The sequence below is a fragment of the Rhinopithecus roxellana genome, chromosome 2 (genome assembly GCF_007565055.1).
Source record: "Rhinopithecus roxellana isolate Shanxi Qingling chromosome 2, ASM756505v1, whole genome shotgun sequence".
Taxonomy (NCBI): Eukaryota; Metazoa; Chordata; class Mammalia; order Primates; family Cercopithecidae; genus Rhinopithecus; species Rhinopithecus roxellana.
Window position 1 is genome coordinate 43342729 of NC_044550.1, and position 24500 is coordinate 43367228.

Here is a 24500-nt window from a genome sequence, read left to right on the forward strand (position 1 = left end):
GGTCACAATATGCCATTCACAATATGGAGAAGTTGGAAAAGGTGAATCTGCAATCTCATTTCAGAGATTTTTAAGCCAATTGTTCACTATCTGTTTGGCAGAACCCAGGTAATACTATGAGAAGGCAAATTAGAAGCCCTAATTTGCCTTTCTGAGTAGCTCCAAAGTATTGGCTTATCATGGCATATCATGTAATGTCATGATAGACATTTTGAAAATTCAGCCTCTCTCTCTCTCTCTCTCTCTCTGTATATATATATATATATATATATACACACACACACATATGTATATATGTATTTATAAACATGCAATATATATTTATAGTATTTTAAAATGTAGATATTTTATATACACTTATATTTTATATACATATGTTTAAATTTATTATGAACCCACACACATAGACACACACATATATATGTATAATACAAGCCATACAAGCCAATATAGGTATGCCAGCTTGGACATTTGGACACAGAGTATAACACCACCATAGAAATCTGGATATCCTATGGAATTCTTCCAGATCATGAATTATTTTTACTGTAATATTTTCTCCAACCTTTCCCTCACGCTATCCTCCAATCACTGGCTTCCTCACCTGATCCTCTGGGCTTTATAGTGAAGTATTTGTAAACTACTCTAATAAACTGATAATTGAATATAACAATAGTAACAGTGCACAGCACTAATGGTTAATAAGATATTTCAAGACTTTCAAATACACTTTTTTTTTTTTTGTGAATCCTAATTTCCATCACAACTAAGAAGGAGCTTTCTTTTCAAAGCATTTTGTACCTAATAGTAATGCACACAAGATGATGGTAGAGATAAAATGAGGATGATTTCTTCTAGGCTGCAAAATCTTTAAAGCAGAATAGACACCGACTTTTGCTCAGAATTTTATTTCTTGCATATCACACACTGCCTTCACATGCATTCTGGATGATTTATCTACCTCTATACATCAACTAAGTGACTGGTTTAAGTGGTCATCTGGATAGTATCACAAATGTAAAGTTGCATAGTGGTCCTTCAGGACTGTTCATGGATACCCCAAATCATACACATCAAATCTGCAAAAGCCATGAACCTACTTCAGTTTATATATGTAATATATTCATATGTGTTGTTACATACATTTCAGCTTTATCTAGGACATGTACTCGTGCTACAATAGACTGAAATGAGCTGTCAAGAGAAAAGAAAAAAAAAAGAAAGTGCAACAAATGTTCCCAGATTTATATTTTCTTTCCAAACTCAGCTATTGAAAATAGGAATTTAACTTCTCTAAACATGAGCATGAGTTCAATTAACTGCCTTCAGCAGCATATTCAGCCCTTTTACAGGCACACCTTTGGGGGAAACCAATCCATCTTTAATTAATTTAATTAAAAACAATTTTGTCTATTAACCTAATAAAATGAAGCTACCTGTGGGCTGTCTGCTTTTGTGCTCAAGAGCCCTGCTGCCTGGTTCCTGCCTTTTGAAAAGCCAGCTGCTATTATATGCCACACTTGTAGGCAGTGATTTTGTTAAGGATACTGCATTTATTGAAGCTTTAACATGTTTTCAGCTGACTTTCTGCATTCTAGAATTTATGACAAACTACATCTGTTGTGTGTTGTAAGCCCTGCATACCTTCAATTACACATGTTCATGTGAAATGTGTAACTTGGTATATTCTGCCTGAAACATTTTCTACAGATAATTAGGAGAACTGAAAAATATCAGTCCTACTGTGTCAGAAAGAAAGTATTCCTCTGTTCGTATACACAAGACACGGGCTCACAGCACGCACTGCAACAGTCATATCATTTGATATCACTGTGTATAAAAAATGTGGCTATATTTTTCCTTTTCTATTTTATACAGCTGGTAAATTATTTAAAATACAAATATTTAACCATTGACAAAAGCAACAAGACCCAGTTTTTGTACAAATTATTTACCTAGCAAGATCAAGAGGAGCAACAGAAAGAGATCAAATCTCTTCAGTAGTAAAGGCACCAATTTAGCCTTTATATTTCTGCCACTGGCAACTACCTGAATATATATGTATTGGCTAGAGGCAAGAGATGGCATGGACCAATAAGAATGACCTAATTGATTAAAAAAAAAAATTACAGAAGATTCCAAAGCATTTATCTCTAGAATACACTACGTTTAAGTTAACTTAACTTTATAAACATAAGCTGTATGTGTAGAAAAGCAAAATTTCAATTACATACATTTCTAATAGTCCTAATAGTCCTCAAAGTCCTTGGTACAGAAGGAATATGCATTATATCCACCTCAAAAAATCCCTCATAATATTTTGAATATTATATTACAAAATAGAGAGTTGAGGATGATAAAGAAGTTGGTATTTCAAAATTCCTAGCAACACAGTCAAAATTCCATGACATCTTTCTAAAATCTTGGGTGCCAATAATTGATTAACTTGCCCTTGATTTTATATTTTATTACATATACTTACATATAACTATATTACATATATATACACATACTGGCAATCGAATCCTGATAATTTCTGGAAGAAAAAACACTAGTCTAATTCCAGTAGGAATAGTACATGGGAGTGTTTTTAAAAGAGTCATTTTAGGATACAAGATAAAGATACTGAGGCATGACAAGTGAGGAATATGATAGAAATGGAAGGAATACGAAGGAAAAGGAAGGAAGGAAAAAGCAAAAGACAGACTGAGACAGCTGTTATTCCAGATGCTTTAAACAAAAGTGATGGAGATTGACAGAATAGGAGAACAGCTTTTCAGTGGAATTATGCAAAATGAGTAAATTGAACCAAAAGCTTTTATGTTGACAAAAATAAATTCTTTGACTTTTTTTAAGTCTAAAAGCCTAATGTGCTCAAGATTCCAAAAGTAGATAACACATGAGCAACTAATAACAAAAAAGAATTTGGAAAACATTGCCCAAAACATGATCACATGAAAAAGAAGCTATGGATTCCTCAATTTTATCAATTATTGTTGCTTCTTAGAAATGATTTATAAACGATCATTGTATAACAAAATCACAGGGAATCATTTAGGGAAATAAAAGAAACAATGAAATGATGAAAATTACTGAGCCTAATGTAAAAGAACATTTAAATGCATACTTAAAGCTCTTGCCAACCAATAATGATGGAATCTTGACATCCATATTAAATATGTTTATGTAGCGTACTCTCCATCATAAAATCAAAAAATTCTATGGTTAGAAACAAATAATTGAAAACTTCAATTGTACCACAGTCAAGAAAATTATAAGCACTGAGCTGTTAAAACAATCCCACTAAAGTTAGTGCACTTTTCAAAGACATTTCTGCCTATACTTATTGCAATTGTTTTGCTTGAAATAAGTGTATTTGAGGGAAATAATTGCTTTTGACTAAAAGAGCCCATTAGCTTTACTTCTTAATTTTAATTAACAACTTTCAAGGGTTAGTATTTATATTTTTCTTAGTTGCTTTTTTTAGAACTATATAATAATCATAAAACCCCATGCAAATCTCTTAAATTTCTGTTCTTACAATAGTTCCCCAATCTACAAAGTTTAGAACATGAGTTCTCACCTGTTACAAACTTGGCGCTACTAAAAATATAATTTTCTTACCCCACCTATTGATTCAACAAGTCTGGAGGCCCAATAACATGAAATATTAAAAATCTTCTAGTATATTATATAAATGTTTTCCACAAACCTAACTCTGTTAAGACTATGATTTAGACTACACATTCCCTGTCTTAGAATCCTGGCCTTTGAGGAAAGCACTTTGAACAAAAGAAAACTCATTTCCTAGTTTCAAATAGAATGAAAGCTTCACTTTATGGGTTTCCCTTGACTTATTCCTTTTATTTGCCTTCCTATTTTTACCATCTTAAAATAAAAAATAAAAATAAAAATAAAAAGCATATATGTGGTCACTTGGAGTCAATACTTTCTTTTTATTTAAGACTGGACTACACTTTGCAGGAGGCTCTAACCAATTACTCAGGGGAAAAATAAGACAAAAGGCCTCCAGGAGACTTGTTGGTCCAATTACCATTATGAATTTGTTTCACTTTTCACTTTTGTTTTTATATAAGGCTGACCAATACAGCCTTAAAGTTGCTTTCAACTTCTCTTAAATTTTAGATAGGATTCTTGCTGACTAGACTCCTGACCTCCCTTGTCTTAGAGCATTTATATTAGAGAACTTGTAATTGTACATTCTTTCTCTTTCCCTCTGAAATGTACGTTTTTTAAAAAGCATCTTGCCAGTTTTACAACCCAAGAATGTTTTTCTCAAGAACCCAGGAGCCGTCTCTTTGAATCAGGAACATCGAGGAAGATAATGCCCCATCTCTGTTTCCATGGGAAGTGAGGAGACTAACTTCCCCTGGAAAAGGTGTAAAACTACCTCCTGTCATTAAGATAAGAGAAAGCCTACTTTACCTTTGCGTGAAGCAAATTAACAAACACAGGTGGCCTATGATCCCCCACTCAGGCTTTTAAAAACTCTTCAGACCTTTTTTTCACTGGAGCTGTGCTCAGGTATAGATCTGACCTATCTCTTCTATTTCATTGGCCTTGAATTACTGTTTTTTGCTTGTTTAAATTTGCTAGATGCAATTTTTACTCTGACACAGACCTGATTCCTTTTTTATACTAGTTCTCCTGACTGCATAATTTTGTACTTATTCCATCTTGAGTAACTCGAGTGTCCCTTAGCAGTGTCTTCTCTCTGTCTCCTGGTGCATGTTTTTCATTTTGTAGTGATGTTCTGACTCTCGTGCAGCAGACATATTGATTTACAGCCAGAAAACAAGATACACTGAAATTTCGCAAAGGTTAATCCTTGGAAAGGCATAATTATTTTTTATACCTCTTGATGTGATCCCAATGTTTTTCATTAATTAGAGAGTAGAGACAAAAAGAAGCATCAAAAGAAGACAATTAAAATGAAAGACTGACAATATTAAATGCTGGAAATTAAGTGAAAACTCTCATATACTGATTAGGGGAGTGTGAAATGACACAATCACTTTAAAAAATGATTTAGAATTTACTTAAAATGTTAAATATACATTTTATGCTACGACTTAGCAATTCCACTCCTTAATACTTTCCTAAGAGAAAAGAAAGCATATGAACAAAGAAAGACTACCTGGTTCAAGAGTGTTCATAGTAGCTCTATTTCTAAAAGCTTTATTTCTAAAATTTCTAAAGTTTTTACTTAAACACACACACACACGTATATATATATAGAGAGACACCCATATATACATATATATAATATATATCCAAGTAAAAGCAACAAGTTGCAGATAGAGTACATCAAGAATAGATCTCAAAAACTTTACACTTACTGTATAATTTCACTTATATAAAATCTTCAGATATACAAAATTAACTATGGTTGGTAGAGGTTTGGGGAAAGAGACTAGGAAGAGACATAGAAAACTCGAAACTCCCTCAGGTGACAGAAATGCTGTTTTTTGATAGTGATATATTTACATGTGTGTATGTAGTTACTTAAATGCAATGCTATATTTATTATTTGCGTTTTTCACTCCTTTAAAAAGGAGTGGGGAACTGAAGTTCTATATGAGACCAACTTAAGATATCTTATCATTTAAAACTTTCCTCTCTCTCTCTCTGTCTTAATTTAGTTTACATAAAATTCCTAAATTGTGTCTCTTAGAACCCTCTGATACTTAATTTAATAAACTATTTTATGTATAGATGCTTAAATATTTGAGGTGATTATCTATAAATACAGCTTTAAGCAAAACTAGGAATAAAAAATTAGATTCAATAAGATCATTTTTAAAATGGTTATTTTTGTGAAAGATGCAGAGAAATCCATAAAGCTAACATTCTCTTGAACTGGCTCACATTGTCTAACATTACACATGTAAGGACTTTCTTAATGTTTTCAATTATTATCAACATTTTGCCCTGATTTTTCTAACGCAATTATCTTCCATGAAAAAGATAGCATTCCATGCTCAGTTGTTATTAAAATATCTGAAACTATCCTTTAGTTATGCCCTCAGTAAGGTTTTTCAGCAGCGTTTTCTTACAGGGATATTGAGAATCAGAGCTTTGCAACATTATTTAGATTCAAATATAATTGTGAGGTTGTAATTTCTTACACACTTTTACCTGTTGAAAAAGTGTAAAATATAGTAGAAAAGTTTCAAGATAAGAAAATTGAAGGCTTAAAAAATTATATAATGAGTTGGAAGCAATCTTCAAGTTCTTTTTTTGTTGTTGTTTTTTGAAACGGAGTCTTGCTCTGTTGCCCAAGCTGGAGTGCAGTGGCGCAATCTTGGCTCACTGAAAGCTCCGCCTCCCAGGTTCACGCCATTCTCCTGCCTCAGCCTCCCGTGTAGCTGGGACTACAGGCGCCCGCCACCGCACCCGGCTAATTTTTTGTAATTTTTAGTAGAGACGGGGTTTCACTGTGTTAGCCAGGACGGTCTCAATCTCCCGACCTTGTGATCCTCCCGTCTCGGCCTCCCAAAGTGCTGGGATTACAGGCGTGAGCCACCATGCCCGGCCATCTTCAAGTTCTTGATTAAGCATCTCATTTAATCAATCAGGTATTTAGAACTTAAATACAGTGTTTGGAAGTGAGAAAATTAATATATCAAAATCAGATCTTTAGAATTACTTGTGTTTTGTCTAATTTTTCATGCTATTATTTAAAACTAAAAGTGTATTTTTTTGGTGTCAAATATAATTTCTACAGTATCTTTATTACATTGCCAATGATACATTTCTAAGATTAGAACACTTGGTCAAGTGCCGTGATGCTTGATACAGCATTTCGTCTAGATATTGCTTTCAGATTTATAGAGTATTGAATACCTCATGATTTATTTGTTAAAACTAACAGGATCATTAATTTACAAAGTGTTATAATACATGTTTTGCTAACTGTATTATTTTGTTCTCATGCTGCTATGAGGAAATACCTGAGACTGGGCAATTTATAAAGAAAAGAGGTTTAATTGACTCACAGTCCCACATAGCTGGGGAGGCCTCAGGAAACTTACAATCATAGCAGAAGTCACTTCTTCACAGGGCGGCAGAAAAGAGAATGAGTGCAAGCAGGGGAAATGCCAGATGCTTACAAAATCGTCAGGTCTCATGAGAACTCACTCACTAGCATAAGATCAGCATGGGGAAAACCACCCCCATGGTTCAATTACCCCCAACCAAGTCCCTTCCATGACATATGAGGATTATGGGGATTACAATTCAAGGTGAAATTTTAGTGAGGACACAGCCAAACTCTATCAATAATTAACTTTTAAATGAAGAAAAATATATATAACACCTGTAATCCCAGCACTTTGGGAGTCCAAGGTGGGTAGATCACAAGGTCAGGAGTTCGAGACCAGCCTGACCAACACGGTGAAACCCTGTCTCTACTAAAAATACAAAAATTAGCCAGGCATGGTGGCATACACCTGTAGTCCCAGACACTCAGGAGACTGAGGCAGGAGAATGGCGTGAACCCCGGAGGCAGAGGATGAAGTGAGCAGGGATTGTGCCATTGTACTGCAGCCTGGGTGACTGAGCAAGACTCCATCTCAAAAAAAAAAAAAACAACAACAAAAAAAGAAAAAGCCATTCATAACCCAAACTCCTACCACTAATTATATTATCTTATGATAACCACTATATGAATGTAATTGGGACTTTTGTACTAAAAATTTCTTTATCACTTAAAAACATATTTTAGATATGCCTATATCAATATAAATAATTATACTTTATTGCTACAGATTCACTATTTTAGTCTGCCCTCAGTTTATATGTTGAAATCTTAACTCCCAAGATGATCGTATTAGAAGGTGGAGACTGTGGAAGGAGATTAGGTCATTAGGGTAGAGTCCTCAAGAGTAGGATTAGTGATCTTATAAAAGAGGCCTGAGAGAGACCCCTTGCCCCTTCTACCATGTTAGACAGGAGCTTGTAAAAAGAAGTGGAGCTTTTCCAGACACTGAATCTGCCAGCAGCTTGATCTTAGATTTCTGGCCTCCAGAACATCGAGAAACAAATGTTGGTTGTTAATAAGCCACACAGTTTATGATATTTTGTCATAGCAGCCCAAATGGACTAAGACATGTATTCTTTTTAAGTCTTCATACCACTCTACTTTATGGATATAACATTAATTATTTCATCTGCCCTTTATTGGAGTAATTTATTTTATCTCCTATTACTTTTCTCTCTATAAATACAACATTACAAATAACATTACCTACATATTTTTAAATTCATAATCATATTTATTATATTCTAAAAATTTAAATAGCATCAAACACTTTTTTGCTAAAAATTGCAAATTATTCCATCAAAATAATATCTCATTTTCCTTGTGTGAATTTGTTTTTATATGCTTGTAACCTGATTAAACGGCATCATTTAATCTTTGATTTTTCCAATTTGATAGACAAAAACATATGATACCCTTTTTTAAAAAATGTGTATTTTTTAATTGCAAAAAATAATTTTATATCATGAAAATATATTTGTAATTATTTTGTGTTTTAGACATTCATATTCCTTGCCAAAACTCTGAGGTGTTCATCTTTTTCTTGTGAATTTTAAATGCTGTTTATGTCAGGACATTAGTTTTTAGTATATTTTGTGGAGTAAAACACTATCAGCAAGTTAAAAACAAAGGTTTTGTGAGCCTGAAATCCTTAGATTTTGCCAAAATGTAGAAAAAAAGGGGCTAAAGTTTGAAAGTAAATTTTATAAAAAGGAATATGAAGACTTAAACGATCATGCCACACATTTACCTTGAACTGACTAAAGTTAAATTTCTGAAAGATGTTGCATTGTATAAGGAAGACTTTTTCCCAATTACTCTTTTCACTAGAGGTGAGAGCAATACTCTCAGTTGTCTTTCAATGACAGATAAGTGAACACACTTAACGTCCACAGGAGCCAAGGATGGTTCTGTGTACCCCTAAATATCCAGCTGGAATTCTGTGAGAAATCTCAGTTTCAGATAGCTCAGACTATTACCTGGAATGGAAACTATTTCACTTTTCTTATTTTTGCTATGATTTAGGGTTTTCATATGTATACTACCATTATTTTCTTATTCTTTACTTCAGTATAACCTTCCTATAAATCATAGCATTATTAGTTGATAACACCATTGCATTTGAAATATATTACTTTACAGCTAATTAGAATTGGTAATAGTAGCAGTAACTCCTACTAGCATGTGTTAGGCAGTATTCTAGGCACTTTATATTTCAATTACTTTCAGCTTCACAGTAAATCCCTTTGGTGGTGCAGCAGCTGGTAATTTATATACCTATGGTGAGGTGGGCTGCTATAACAGAATGTCATGAACAGGGTGGCTTAAACAAGAGAAATCTATTTCTCACAGTTCTGGACCCTGAAAGTCGAGATCAGAGCGTCAGCATAGGCAGGTTCTTGGTGAGGATCACCTTCCTGGGTATGTCCTCACATGTCCATGCTTGTGCAGAAATAGAGAAACAGACCTCCTCTCTCATCTTGTTTTTGTTTTTCTAATTATACTTTAAGTTCTGGGATACATGTGTAGCACATTCAGGTTTGTTACATAGGTATACAAGTTCCATGGTGGTTTGCTGCACCCATCAACCTGTCATCTACATTTGGTATTTCTCCTAATGCTATCCCTCCCCTAGCCCCTTACCCCATGACAGACCCCGGTGTGTGTTTTTCCCCTCCCTGTGTCCATGTGTTCTCATTGTTCAACTCCTACTTATGAGTAAGAGCACGTGGAGTTTGGTTTTCTGTTCCTGTGTTGGTTTGCTGAGAATTACTATTTCCAGCTTTATCTATGTCTCTGCAAAGGACATGAACTCATCCTTTATTATGGCTGCATAATATTCCATGGTGTATATGGCCACAGTTTCTTTATCTGGTCTATCATTGATGGACATTTGGGTTGGTTCCAAGTCTTTGCTATTGTGAACAGTGCTGCAATAAACATATGTGTGCATATGTCTTTATAGTAGAATGATTTATAATCCTTTGGGTATATACCCAGTAATGGGATTGCTTATGAGGGCATTAATCCCATCGGGGGATACAACCCTCATGATCTCATATAAATTTAATTGCCTCCTAAAGGCCCCACTAACAAATACCATCACATCGGGGATTAAGACTTCAAAATAATAATTTTGTGGAAGATACAAATTTAGTTTATAGTGCTGACCAATTCCTTGGCCAAGAGTGAAGACTTATTCTCAGACTTCAATTAAATACCAACTTTTATTAACTTACCATTAGTGTCCAAATATTAGAAATCTTACTATAAAATCCTCAGTCTGTAGACAGATGACATTAATGAACTCAATGATATGTCTTTAGATAAGAAACACAGTAGTCCATTATAAATTTATTTGTATTAGATGTACATACAAGGACTAACATATATAATAGGGGAAATGTGTTTCACTGTTTTTTCTAGCGATATTCCAACTAGTCAATCTTGGTCAGATGCAGGAGCCTTTCCAAATACTCAAAATCTCTCTCGGTTTATAGATCCTAACCTTTAATTCTCAGATGCTTGCAATTGTCCTGGATTATCTATCCAAATTGTGACACCAAAAAAAAAAAAAAAAAAAAAAAAAGCTAATAGCTAATGACCAGTTAACACACTGGCTGCTGTTGATTGTTGGACCTTAATCTACAACGACAATGAGTAATGCCTCTGGTTTCAGGGAGTTTTCTGGTGCTGGCAAAAGACTGCATTGATTTTGAGGAGTTTTGTGTTCTCTTGAACCTATTCTGCTCCTGATATGTGGTCCTTCATTTATTACTCTCATAGAGTAGAGTGGAAAAAGTGTTAATCTATTATGCATACAAATCTTTAAATCCAATACCTAAGTGCCCATCTTTTAAATTGTTATTGTCAAGAAATTCTTTCCCTTTTCCTATTTCATAATTGTCTTTTCCCCCAAAACAGTAGATAATTTATGTCTTGTTATTTAGGCTAGAAAATAGGGTTGGAGAATCTTTTTGTGCTCAAGTGAAGGCATTTGACGACTATAAAGATGGAAGATAATATCATTTTTAATATTTTGAAATACTTTTTATTTGCTATTACAAATATAATAAAATTGATAAAATATTTTACTGAAGTTACAGCCAAATGTACACAAAAAAAGATTTAAAAAATGAAGAAAAGTTTCACATATATGGTGCCAATTGAATACAATGAATTCAGGACAAAGATTCTCTTATATGTATTGACAATGGATGTGAAGATTGATACATTTTATAGCCTGAGAGTTGGCAATAACAGAAGTAAAATGTGTTTCTCATTTCAGGGCCATCAATTCTGTAATTAGCTGATATTTTCCCCAGATTTCTTTTTAGTCTTTAGGAGACTGATATTACACTAAATATTTTTTAAATACATTTATAGTAATGAGTTTATAAATCTTTTAAACCCTGATCAGAGACAAAATATTTGCTCATTTTTGTCTAGTATAGGATACATTTATAATATAGTATGAGAATTTAAAAAGGTCCATTAATTTTAGGATGCAACATTTTATCTTTCAGGTACCTATAAACAAATCTTGGTTTATATACATACAACATAATTCAATCATATTGTTTATACAAGCAAACATTCTGTACTTGATACATTTTTGACAACCTTGTCTATGTTGACTTCTGGTGTGCCAAGAGCACAATTTTCTTATATTCTGCATTGATTAATTTGCATAAAATGACATGTAATTTTCTATAAAAAGGTTTATGGAAGTCTGTTTTGATTTTTAATATTAATTTTTATGTTACATTGCTTTGTCATATAAACACCTCATTTTTATTTTAAAATTGACTATACCCGAGATTAGTGTTGCCTGCTTTATATTTGCTTCTATTTGCATGATATATTTTTGCTCTTCCACTATGCAGAACAGATGTATATGTATGATTATGAGTCACATATTTGTAGGCTTTATTTTTTGTGTTAAATAAAAGTATTTTAATATTTAAGAGAAGACCAGCTAATTTATACTGGTCAAATACTTGTGATCTTTAAAAATATTTTTATTTGCTTATTTTTCAAAAAGTACTCAGAGTCTAATATTCTATCAATAGTATTGTTTTCCTGAGGAGGCAAAAAGGAAAATTCTGAAGAGATTCAAGCTATTTTTTCCTTAGGAGGCAGTTGCCTAAGGTAATTTCCTTGTTGTACTCTAACCTAAATGTTGGAGAGTGTCTTCTGTCTGGTTCATAGTGTGTATGTTCTTAGCCTCTTACCTATAGGATTCTGTACTCCAAGGTGGAAAATATAAAAATCTCATAAACTTATTTTTAGAAAGACATCGTAGCAGATGCTAAAAGTTCATGTCTTACTCCTTCCTATTAACTTAAATGTCAATTTAAGAAATGACTTTTCTCCTACTTAGAATTTATCTCTTAACCTAGTAATTCTAATTTTTGCCTCCCTGTGAACATATGTCAATGTCTGGAGACATTTTTGTCGTGACAGGTGAGGAGCACTATTGGTATCTAGCAAGTTGGGACCAGGGATCTGGCAAACATTCTACATTGTACAGGAAAGCCCACACAACAGAGAATCATTTGGTGAAAATACCTGCTGGGCTGAGGTTGGAAATCCCTGCCTTAACCTAAAATTGAATCTCTAACATTAAAAATATTCTGATAGTAAAGCTAGACTAAAGAGAGCTTTGTAGCTCAGAAGCTTGGGATACCCATAGCAGTAGCTTGCTATACAATTGTGTTTTCCTGGACCAATTACTAAGTAAAGAATGTAAATTAGGCAAAAAACAAAATGAAAATCCTCCACAGGTTCTTCCCTTTTGTTATGGGTTTAATTGTCTATCCCCAAATTTAATAACTTAAAGTTCTAGTCCTTAGGACCTCAGAATGTCACTATATTTGGAGAAAGGGCCTTTATAAAAGTGAATAAGGTAAAATTCAGTCATTCATGTGGATTCTAAGCGAAGATAAATTGTGTCCATATAAGAATACAGGCACAAACAAAGCAAATACAATGCCAAGACACTGGAAGAAAACAACCATCTACAGGCCAAGGTGAAAGGCTTTCAGAAGAAACCAACCCTGCTTGTAACGGAACTCAAGTCTGGCTGAATATACAAGAGATAAGTTGTGGTGAAGGGAAAGCAGCTTTATTTATCAAATGTTGGCAGTTGAGATGGCTGGGCTAAGGCCTCCAAGAAACCATCTCAAATTTTAGGCTGAGTGAGGGGGTTTAAGAAGGAAAACTTGGTATGGGAAACATGCAGGAGTGGTCAGGACACAGGTCTGCATGTCTTGCTTCCATGACTATCTTGAATTGCAGGCTGGCACTATCTCCACAATGGCCAGGTTGTAGATTAGCCACCTTGAAATAACATCTAGATTGGGGAGAATTCCACATGTGTGTCTTTGTGCCTGATTTATTTCAAGATTAACCCCTGAAATTTCTAAGCAACCGCATAATTAGATGAGCGAGCACAGTGCAAGAGAGTACTTGATGGGAAGGGAGGGAAACTAAGAGTTTCAAATTATACTTCAAGGCTAAAATAAGAGAAAAGAAAAACAATTTCAAAATGCATTTTGAAACTAAGCTACTAGATACAGTAACATGCTGACACCTTGATTTTGGATTTCTGGAATCCAGAACTGTGAGGAAATACATTTATGCTGTTTAATCCAGGGTTCCCCAACCCCCTGCTGTGCAATGCATGAACTGGATTGCACAGCAGGAGGCGAGCAGAGGGCCATCAAACATTACCACCTGAGCTCTACCTCCTGTCAAATCAGCAGCAACATTAGATTGTCATAGGAACATGAACCTTATTGTGAACTGCGCATGCAGGGTATCTAGGTTGTGTGCTCCTTGTGAGAATCTAATGCCTGATAATCTGAGCTAGAGTAGTTTCATCCCAAAACCAAAACCATCTGCCCTGCCACCCCCACCCCCGCCCCCACCATGACACACCACCCCCACCAGTTCATGGAAAAATCATGTTCCATGAAACCAGACCCTGGTGCCAAAAAAGTTGAGGACCGCTGATTTAAGCCATTTAGTCTGTGGTACTTTGTTATAGTGGCCCTAGCAAGCTAATACATGCTTCCTAAACCAGGTCCCCTGGCCATGCAACTTGAAGTGCTTTCCAGTGACTTGTTTGGCTAAAGGTGTATTAGCAAGCATGATACAAACAGAAACTTGAATACAACCTTGTATATGAGGCTCATCTTTTCTTGTTGCCCTTGAAAACCCTGTAATCATCTTCATATGAGCAATCCTTGGGCTAGTTTTCTGGATATTGAGAGATATGCGGCTCAACAATGCTCACTCCAACGCCCCGTTCAGCCTCATTCCCTGCACCGACAGTCATCCATCCTTCAGAGACAGAGACACTTTGATGAATAGGATGATTGCTCAGCTGAGTACAGTTGAAATTGCTCACTCAAGGAAACTTGAGTTAAATAAATAGCTATTTTGACAAACTAAAATGATTTGGGCAGTTTGTTATGGCAACAAAAGCTAACTGCCAGGTAATCAACAAAACATTTACAAGTCAATTTCCTTAGAATTTTAGAGTTCCTGAAACTAAAGTTTATATTCATTTTCTAGTATCCTAACTAGAAAAAGTCTACCTGTTGCAATTGTCATCAACTGGGCTGCACACTTTTCTTAGTCCTTTATTATAAAGCAGATACTTTGTTTGAGACCACAGGATTCAGCAAATATAGGCCAACAGTCAAAAGCTATTAGACTGTGGATATTATCAAGGGGAAAACAAAATGCCTCAACTACTCAGATAAGTGCTAAGGTTAAACTTAAAAGACTGACTATAACAAAAGTTTTAGGAGTATATTTTTTATACCATTTATTATATTGCACTGCTTGACACCATGTAGTATATTGCACCTATAAATCAGTCACAACAAATTATTTAATGATGCATTAACTGTAGAATTTCACATATATTACTGTTCCTTACCCAATGTTGAGTGTTTTTTCAATAGCTTAATCCATCCCTGAAGTACTGGAGCAAACATAGTCATCCATCATTTTAGAACACAGTTTGAACTGCAGTTTTCTTATATATTTTATTTTATCCAAAAATAACCCTACCAATAATAGTTCAAATTCTAAATGAGAACAAAAGTTCACCAAATATACAATTATATGCACAAATGTGCATCCTTTGTCCTTCTTTAAACTTGTTTTCTTGTTTGTTAATTGAATTGTTTTTTCTTTCCCTTCTGCTCTATTTTACCTCACTAGTACAAATCAAAATAAAAATAAAACTAAGAGATACGTTTTAAAAGGATGACTTGAAAAATGACTACAAACATTATTATATCTTTAGATATAAATAATTAAAATAACTTGAATAAAATCCAATATCATCTTGTTTCTTGGGAAATTTTGTATCATTAATTTTGTTGTTTAATCTAATCGAATAAACTGAATAAATGCCAGATACACCCCAAGTAGATAGCATGTAGAAAATGAATTAATGAAGCTTTCATTAAACAGAGAAGACTGAACAAGCTTATTTACTTCTACTCCCTTCTGAAATTTCACTGAAATGATGGTAATTAAATGTGAAAGTTACTAATCCACAAGGAACCTTCAAAATTAAGTCTGGGATTAGTTTTAATTTTGAAAGACTCTGCATGGATATTGCATTCCTTCAAATGCTCACTCCCAAAACTTGAATTTATCCTTAGCTACTCTTTTTCTCAATCCCACCTAAAATCCACCGGCAAATCTTACCTCTAGCTTCAAATTATATTTGACTTCTCATCATACCCACCATGGTCTAAAACTTTATCATCTTTAACCCAGATTATTAAAATAAAACCTTCTTACTTGTTTCCCTTCTCATACCCTTACTCCTTTCCATAAAGACAAATGTGAATCTAAAATGAAAGTCAGATTATTTCAGTCATGTGCTCAAAAATCTTCAATATGAAGAAATTCCACTGGGCAAAGAAGCACTAGTGTTAAGTGTCCAACAAGTCCTCTTAGAGTCAAATGCACTTCTATCTGAACTTCTCTCCTGACTCTATTCTTCTGGTTTACTTTACTGCAATCCCTAGAACACACCAAGTAAGGTTCTGCCTTAAGATCTTTGAATTTACTCTTCCCTATCTCTGAAACATACCTTTCTCAGTGTGATTCATTATTCTTTCTTTTCAAGTGTTTTCAAATTATCACTATGCTAGCAAGGCCTACTATGTTTACTCAACAAATAATACATTCCACTCTTCTCTGACTCCTTAACTCTTAGTAAAACAGTATTTTTCTCTATATATGTGTCATCATCTGATGTCTATGCTTCATTGTTACTTTTTAATTGTTTATCTTTTTCACATCAGAATTTAACTTCCATGAGTATAGGGACCTTCCTGTTGTGTACACTCCTCTATCCATATAGAAAAATGCCTAATAAATATGTTTGCTAAGTGATTGAGTGAGTGATACTGGAATTAGACATCTCTGAGGGGTTCTCTATCAAGATTTTGGACTCTGAAAATCCTCACTTTGAGCTATTTCCTGTTTCTGCCTTTTAAAACTTCTGAATCACTTCCTTCAGTCTTATAACTTATGGCGTCTCTTAAAACTAAACATTTCCAGTCCACCAGTGCATAAACTCTATTATTTTATCAATTTTTTCTCATCACATTAGTAACCATATCAAGAAAAGACCCCGTGGGTAGCCTTCTCAAAGATGTTATAATCAATAAATAAGTACTATATTTCCATGTTAACTTCTGTCATGCTCCCTTAATGATGGTCAGACTTAAGAAATTCATAGTCTCTGTTTTATCTGCTTCTATTGTCAAGCTTCCAGTTATTGCTACAAAATTTCACAAAACTGTATTATGTACTATTGTTTGGCACAACCAACTCATTGATTCTCTTCTTCTAACTCTTACTTACTTTGGTATATGAAACGACTTTATCACAAATCGTTGTTATAGAGTCTATCATTGACATGATGGAAAATCCTACTATTACAGTAAAGGAATTAGAGCTAGCTCAGACTATGAAAGACTATCAAAAACAAATGAGAATTACTGCTTCTTTTATTCTAATTTGGGATGTCTAGCCCATGAATTCTAGCCCTGTCCTGCTCATTTTTATTACAGTTCTAGAAAATGAACCTGGCGGGGTGCGGTGGTTTACGCCTGTAATCCCGGCCCTTTGGAAGGCCGAGGTGGGCGGATCATGAGGTCAGGAGATTGAGACAATCCTGGGCAACATAGTGAAACCCCGTTTCTACTAAAAATACAAAAAATAACTGGGCGTGGTGGCACACACCTGTAGTCTCAGCTACTTGAGAGGCCGAGGTAGAAGAATTGCTTGAACCCAGGAAGCAGAGCTTGCAGTGAGCCAAGATCACACCACTGCACTCTAGCCTGGTGACAGAGCAAAACTCCATCTCAGAATAGGATAGGATAGAATAGAATAGAATAGAATAGAATAGAATAGAATAGAATAGAAAGAATAATAAAATAAAATAAAATAAAATAAAATAAAATAAAATAAAATAAAATAGAAAAAGAAAAAAAGTGGACCTTGGACCTTTATCATGTTTCCTAATGTTTGAGTGTTTTTGTTCCAGAACTCTGGAAACAAATTTCTCTCTACTTTATTACAGTGTTCCGTTGAGTAAATAATGTTATGAATTTCAGTTTCATTTATTAGGTCTTTATCACCTCCTGCCAAACCTATTCAGTGCCAAATATAAGCATTCATTATCCTCTGATCAATGCTCAATTAAATATCGTTCTGACTCTCGATTGTGTTCCTGGCTCCTTGGCTATTTGTTGTCTGATCGTCAGGGCCCTTTTATTTCAGGAAAGACCAGTGGGTACCCAATCCTGTTTAATGTCTTGTTAGCTTCCAATTGTAGTCTTTTATCTAAGTTACGTATTTCAACCTCTTTTTAAAGAGAAGAATAATGACTTCTTCTTTTTTCTTCAGCAGTATTTCCCCACCTCTAAAAGATAATCTTCTCACCTAACGTCAAATTTCTATTATTTTTTTCTCCAGCAAATTAATTTCCTCTTTTCTCTCTTCCTTTCTCATCTTACTTCTTTCTTCTCTATGAATAAAACCATACCCACTTCTTGTCTCTAAAAGGGCATTGATAATAATTTCTCTGAATTAATCATCTACTATGAACTACACAATTAATTTTGTGTTTATATAACTGACAAACTCTCTGAAAGGACAGTATATTGTACTTATTTCTACTTCATTCTCAAATATTTACCCATTTAGTCCTTAATACATCACAAAAGGCCACTGTCACCACCCCATTCCATATACTAAAGTACATCTTTCACTAATTAGTATCCTCATTATTTCAAGATTATCAATAATTATATTTTAGTTCTTAGATTTTTCTATGCTATTTAAACTGTCTTTTATTTTTGATATTATTTCATTATTTGGCTTTAATAGTCTACATACTTTTAGTTTTCTTATCTTGAATTTACCTTTTTCTTATTTGCCTCTTTGAAATCTCTTCCTCCTTGGTATAGCATACTTTCTCTAATCCAATATGTGTTCTCTGGGCTTTTAAGTCATTATTCTTCTCTTTATACTTTCTGTCAGATATCTCATCAAAATATTTGTATAAATATAATAGTTAAAGATAGCTAGCAAATGTATATATTTCAATCTGTTTCTCAAGTTCTATGAGGGATTTAATAGACTGCTGAAGAAAATGACCCAAATGTACAATGACATGTCACAGTTATAATCATGTTAAAATTCAACATTTTCCCACAAGTGAGATTTTTATCCAGACTTCACAGTTTGAGATACTGTCACCTCTCTTATTACAATCATCCAGAATTAATATTTGGAAATCATATTTTACTTTTTAAAAGTGGTCATCTCATGGATCCTAATAGTTGCCAAAATCTGTAATTACGCTTTATACTATCTTGTCATTACCCTGATACAAATTATTGTTACCTTTTTATGGAGTTGTCTCAGTAGTTTCTTAAATGCTAGTAAGACCTCCAAACTTTTTTTAACACAATGCACAAATAAACACTCCCAAATAATTGCTTAATTATTTCCACTGTTTCTAGTTCTAAACTTGATCTTTTTTTTTTAATCTTTAGGCTCTAAACAATCAAGTATATTAAAAGTCTTTTCAACCAGTACTATGAATATTTTCTCTTATTCACTTATACATCAATTCATCTTACCAGTCCATGGTATCTTTGTACTTTCTTGTGCTTTCTTGTAACATTTATTTATAATGGAATACTTTCCCAATAATTTATATTTAATATCAATCTCTCAAAACCTCTACATTGCTTAAAACCTAGCTCTAATGTTCCTTTATCAAATGATCCCTAATTTGTTTCGATACATTTATTTTTCCCCAAATTCTCATAGCATTATTGCTTTCTTTGGAAGCTTGGTTAAATCGTCTTTTCTTAAAGTTCCTATATTCTTTGACAAATATTTATTGAGCACATCACTTCCTTCTCAATGTGGCATACCCTACTCACTCATTTAATGTTCATCTGTTTCACAATTTCCATTATGGTCAATTTCCACAGCAATCATCAACTTCTAAAATACTACACATTTATATGCTTATTAGGTTATTTTATATTATCTTTCTTTGTGAACTACGAAGAAAGCTTTATGACTGCAGGAATTGTTGCCTATTTTGTTTACTGATACATTCCCAGTACCGAAAAGTATGCATGTGTAAAGGTCACATTCAACAAAATTTTTTAGTGAATGAATGAGCACTGACTTTCATATATATATATACATATACATATATATATATATATATACACACACACATATACACACACTATATATAGGGACAGTGTGGACTGCAGTAAACAAAATAGGCATATATTGTAGTCACATTGTTTAGAGGATTCCTGTTTAAGAGTGAAAATAGACGTTAAACCCAAAATTAACCAATAATTATGGAGGCTGAAAAGCAAAAGAATAAGGTAGCCTGTTCAAATGATATTTAAACTATCTTGGAAGATGTATAGGTGTTACTCTGTAATGAGCTTCTCAGTTGAAAAAATAGCATATGTGAAAACTCAAAGCTTAGAAAAAGCTTTCAAGAAGCTTAAGTGATGTGAGTAAAAACATGCACCATGAGCAAAGCCCAGGTCATATCATGTAGGCTTTTATTCTAAGGGCATTGAGCAGGCATTACAGAATTTTTAAACAAGAACCTGCAGTGATTAGAATCATACTTTTGAAAATATCACTGTTGCTGTTCCAAAAAAAAGAAAGAAGAACATGAACTGGATTGATGTAAATAAATAAATCGCTGCCGGGCACAGTGGCTCACTCCTGTAATCCCAGCACTTTGGGAGGCCGAGGCGGGTGGATCAAGAGGTCAGGGGATCAACACCATCCTGCTTAACACAGTGAAACCCCGTCTCTACTAAAAATACAAAAAATTAGCCGGACATGGTGGCGGGCGCCTGTAGTCCCAGCTACTTGGGAGGCTGAGGCAGGACAATGGCGTGAACCCGAGAGGCAGAGCTTACAGTGAGCAGAGATCGTATCACTGCACTCCAGCCTGGGCGACAGAGCGAGACTCCATCTCAATAAATAAATAAATAAATAAATAAATAAATAAATAAATAAATAGCTTAGTATCAGATTAGAACAGTTTATATACAGTAAATGTTGGCTTGGTTTAGGATGGTAACATTATAACATAGAGAAAAATGAAACAGAGTTACTTTTTTACACAGATGAGTTTATAAAGCACATTGCAAATGGCTCGAGAGCAAGAAAATACATTTTGACTTTTATTTGGGGTGACTCCTTCATATGGAGGAAACCACATTAGCTTTGGATTCAGATATACAGAAATTGTAGTTCATTTCGACTCTGTTTAAACAATGTGATTTTACTAATTACTAAACTCTGAGCTTCAGTTTTGGCAAATATTAAGGTATCACTTACGGAGCTATAGTAAAAACTAAATAAAATTGTGCATGCAAATATCCTAACAGACATCTTGATGTGCCTGATAGCAGGTTTGCAATAAATATGCTCCCCTAGTAGATAGTCCAGTTCCTATGAAGGCCACTGCACTCCAGCCTTAGCAACAGAGCAAAACTCCATCTTAAAAACAAACAAACAAAAAACATTCATGAATTGTTTGTTGTTTGTTTGTTTGTTTTTGACATGGAGTTTTGCTTCATTACCAAGGCTCGAGTGTAGTGGCATGACCTCCACTCACTGCAACCTCTGCCTCCTGGGATCAAGCAATCTTTCCACCTCAGCCTCTCGAGTAGTTGGGACTACAGGCACGCACTACAACCGCTGGCTAACTTTTTTTATATTTTTGATAGAGATGGGGTTTTGCCATGCTGTCCAGGATGGTCTGGAACTCCTGAGCTCAAGGGATCCACGCTCCTCGGCTTCCCAAAGTGCTGAGATTACAGGCATGAACCATTGAAACTGGCCACAAATGTTTTTTATACACCAATGTTTAATTGAACAATTTTAAGTATCGGTATGAGATAAGTTATGGGGAACCCTGATTTCTTTCTGAAAACTGTAAGTAAATAAACCTTTAAGTTGTGTTGCAAATGACCTTAGACCTTTTTTGAATATTACAGACATTCAAAACCACTGAGTAGAATATTAAGATATCTAAAATAAATGACTTATCCTCTAACATTTAATTTATGTGTACTTTAAATATGATACATTTTAGTTTAAGGATTACCATTCTTTCCACAATTTATTGAGTTTTATCTTCTGATTTTTCGTTTTAATATATCTTTTGGGTCAAAAGCAGAACACATAATCACTTAAAGACATATGTAGGAGGCCGAGTGCCGTGGCTCACGCCTGTAATCCCAGCACTTTGGCGACAGAGACGGGTCTGAATTCACCTGTGGTCGGTTCAGTTCAAGACCAGCCTGGTCAACATGGTGAAACCCCGTCTCTACTACAAATACAAAAATTAGTCGGGCATGATGGTGGGTGCCTGTAATCTCAGCTACTCAGGAGGCTGAGGGGAGAGCTGCTTGAATTCGGAGGCGGAGTTTGCAGTGAGCCAAGATCGCGTATCTATTGTCCATCCTGGGCAATAGAGTAAGACTGTCTAAAAAAAAAAAAAAAAAAAAAAAAAAAAACATATAGAAAATGTATGAAATGGAGTTAAGAAAATTGACTTACCAGCTGTTTACTAGAAAGTTTAAAATTACCATTATTTTTCTACCATTTTTTCATGTATTTTCTAGAAGTATGCTACATCTATCTATATCACATATAGATATGTGATATATGTGTGATATCTATATCACATATAGATATCTATTCTAGAAGTGTTTCTTATACATGATCATTGAATAATCATTTTTTCATTTTATAAGTGAGAAAATTCAATTCTAGTATAATTAATTGGTATACTCAATATTACATAGTTATTTGATGTCAAACTTTCTTTAGCCTTTTATTTCTAGGTTAGTACATCTTTTAGTTATACCAACTATTTCTTTTCTTATGTATATCTTCTTCTAGTAGCAGAAGGTATCTTCTTCTGATACCTGCTGGGGTCAGGTTATAAAATTATTATAAAAATAATAAAAATTATGTAATTCTTAGTTCTTCTTAATATAAGTTTGTAATTATTTGTAACAAATATAGAATATATTAATCTTCCCAGGTCCCTGCTGTCTTGTGCACCCTGTGTCCTATGTTTACACATGTGAAGAAAAATATTAGGAAAGTTTGTTTTATAATTTCTTGTTATCTGGGTTTAAATACACACATAAAAAATTTTATTTTTATTTTATTTATTTATTTATTTTGAGAAATAATTTTAATGCAAAGGAATGTAAGAGTTCTTACAGTGTTCCTCAGGTCATAACTCAAACTATAGAAATGTAAAAAAGCTAGGAGTATAGCTTTATACATACTATTATTATTTTTTATCTTATTTTTTTATTTCCATAGTTTTGGGGGGAACACGTGGTGTTTGGTTAGATGAATAAGTTCATTAGCGGATATTTCCGATATTTCGAAGCATCCATTACCCAAGCAGTGTGCGCTGAACCCTGCTTGTAATTTCTTATCCCTCATCTCCTTCCTACCCTTTCTCCTGAGTCCCCCAAGTCCATTGCATCATTCTTATGCCTTTGCATCCTCATAACTTAGCTCCCATTTATGATTGAGAACATACAATATTTGGTTTTTCATTCCTGAGTTATTTCACTTGGAATAATGGTCTCCTATTCCATCCAGGTCACTGTGAATGCCATTAGTTCATTGCTTTATGGCTAAATTGTATTTCATGGTGTATGTGTGTGTGCATGTATATGTGTGTGTGCGTGTGTATATAGTTTTTATCCACTGGTTGATTGATGGGCATTTGGGCTAGTTGCATTATTTCATATTTCATATTTCATTGCTTTTTATGGCTAAATTGTATTCCATGGTGTGTGTGTATATATATGACATTTTTTTATCCACTGGTTGATTGATGGGCATTTGGGCTGGTTGTATATTTTTGCAATTGCAATTGTGCTGCTCTAAACATGCATGTGCAAGTATCTTTTTCATATAATGACTTCTTTTCCTCTGGATAGATACCTAGTTGTGGGATTGCTGGATCAAATGGTAATTCTACTTTTAGTTCTTTAAGGAATCGCCATACTGTTTTTCATAGTGGTCATGCTAGTTTACATTCCCACCAGCAATGTAAAAGTGTTCTCTTTTTACCAAATCCCCACCAACATCTATTATATTTCGATTTTTTTATTATGGCCATTCTTGAAGGAGTAAGGTGGTATTGGATTGTGGTTTTGATTGCATTTCCCTGATGTTAGTGATGTTCAGCATTTTCTTGTATGGTTGTTGGCCATATTTATATATTTATATTTATATTATATCTTCTTTTGAGAATTTTCTATTCATGTTTTTAGCCCACTTTTTTGATGGGGTTGTTTGCTTTTTCTTGCTAATTTGTTTGAATTCCTTGTAGATTCTGGATATTAGTCTTCTGTTGTATGTGCAGACTGTGAAGATTTTCTCCTACTCTGTAGGTTGTGTGTTCACTCTGCTGCTGATTGTTTATTTTGCTGTGCAGAAGCTTTTTAGTTTAATTAAATCCCATTTATTTATCTTTGTTTTTGTGGCATTTGTTTTTGGGTTCTTGGTCATAAGTTCACACCTCAAGTAGCTAGAGAAAAAAGAACAAACTAAACTCAAACCCAGCAGAAGAAAAGAAATAACCAAGATCAGAGCATAACTAAACAAAATTTTAACAAAAGAGTACAAACAACAAATGAAACAAGAAGCTGGTTCTTCAGAAGATAAATAAACTTCATAGACCATTAGCAAGATTAATCAAGAAAAGAAGGGAGAAGATCCAAATAGCCCACTAAAAATGAAACAGGAAATATTACAACCAATACCACAGAAATACAAAAGATCGTTCAAG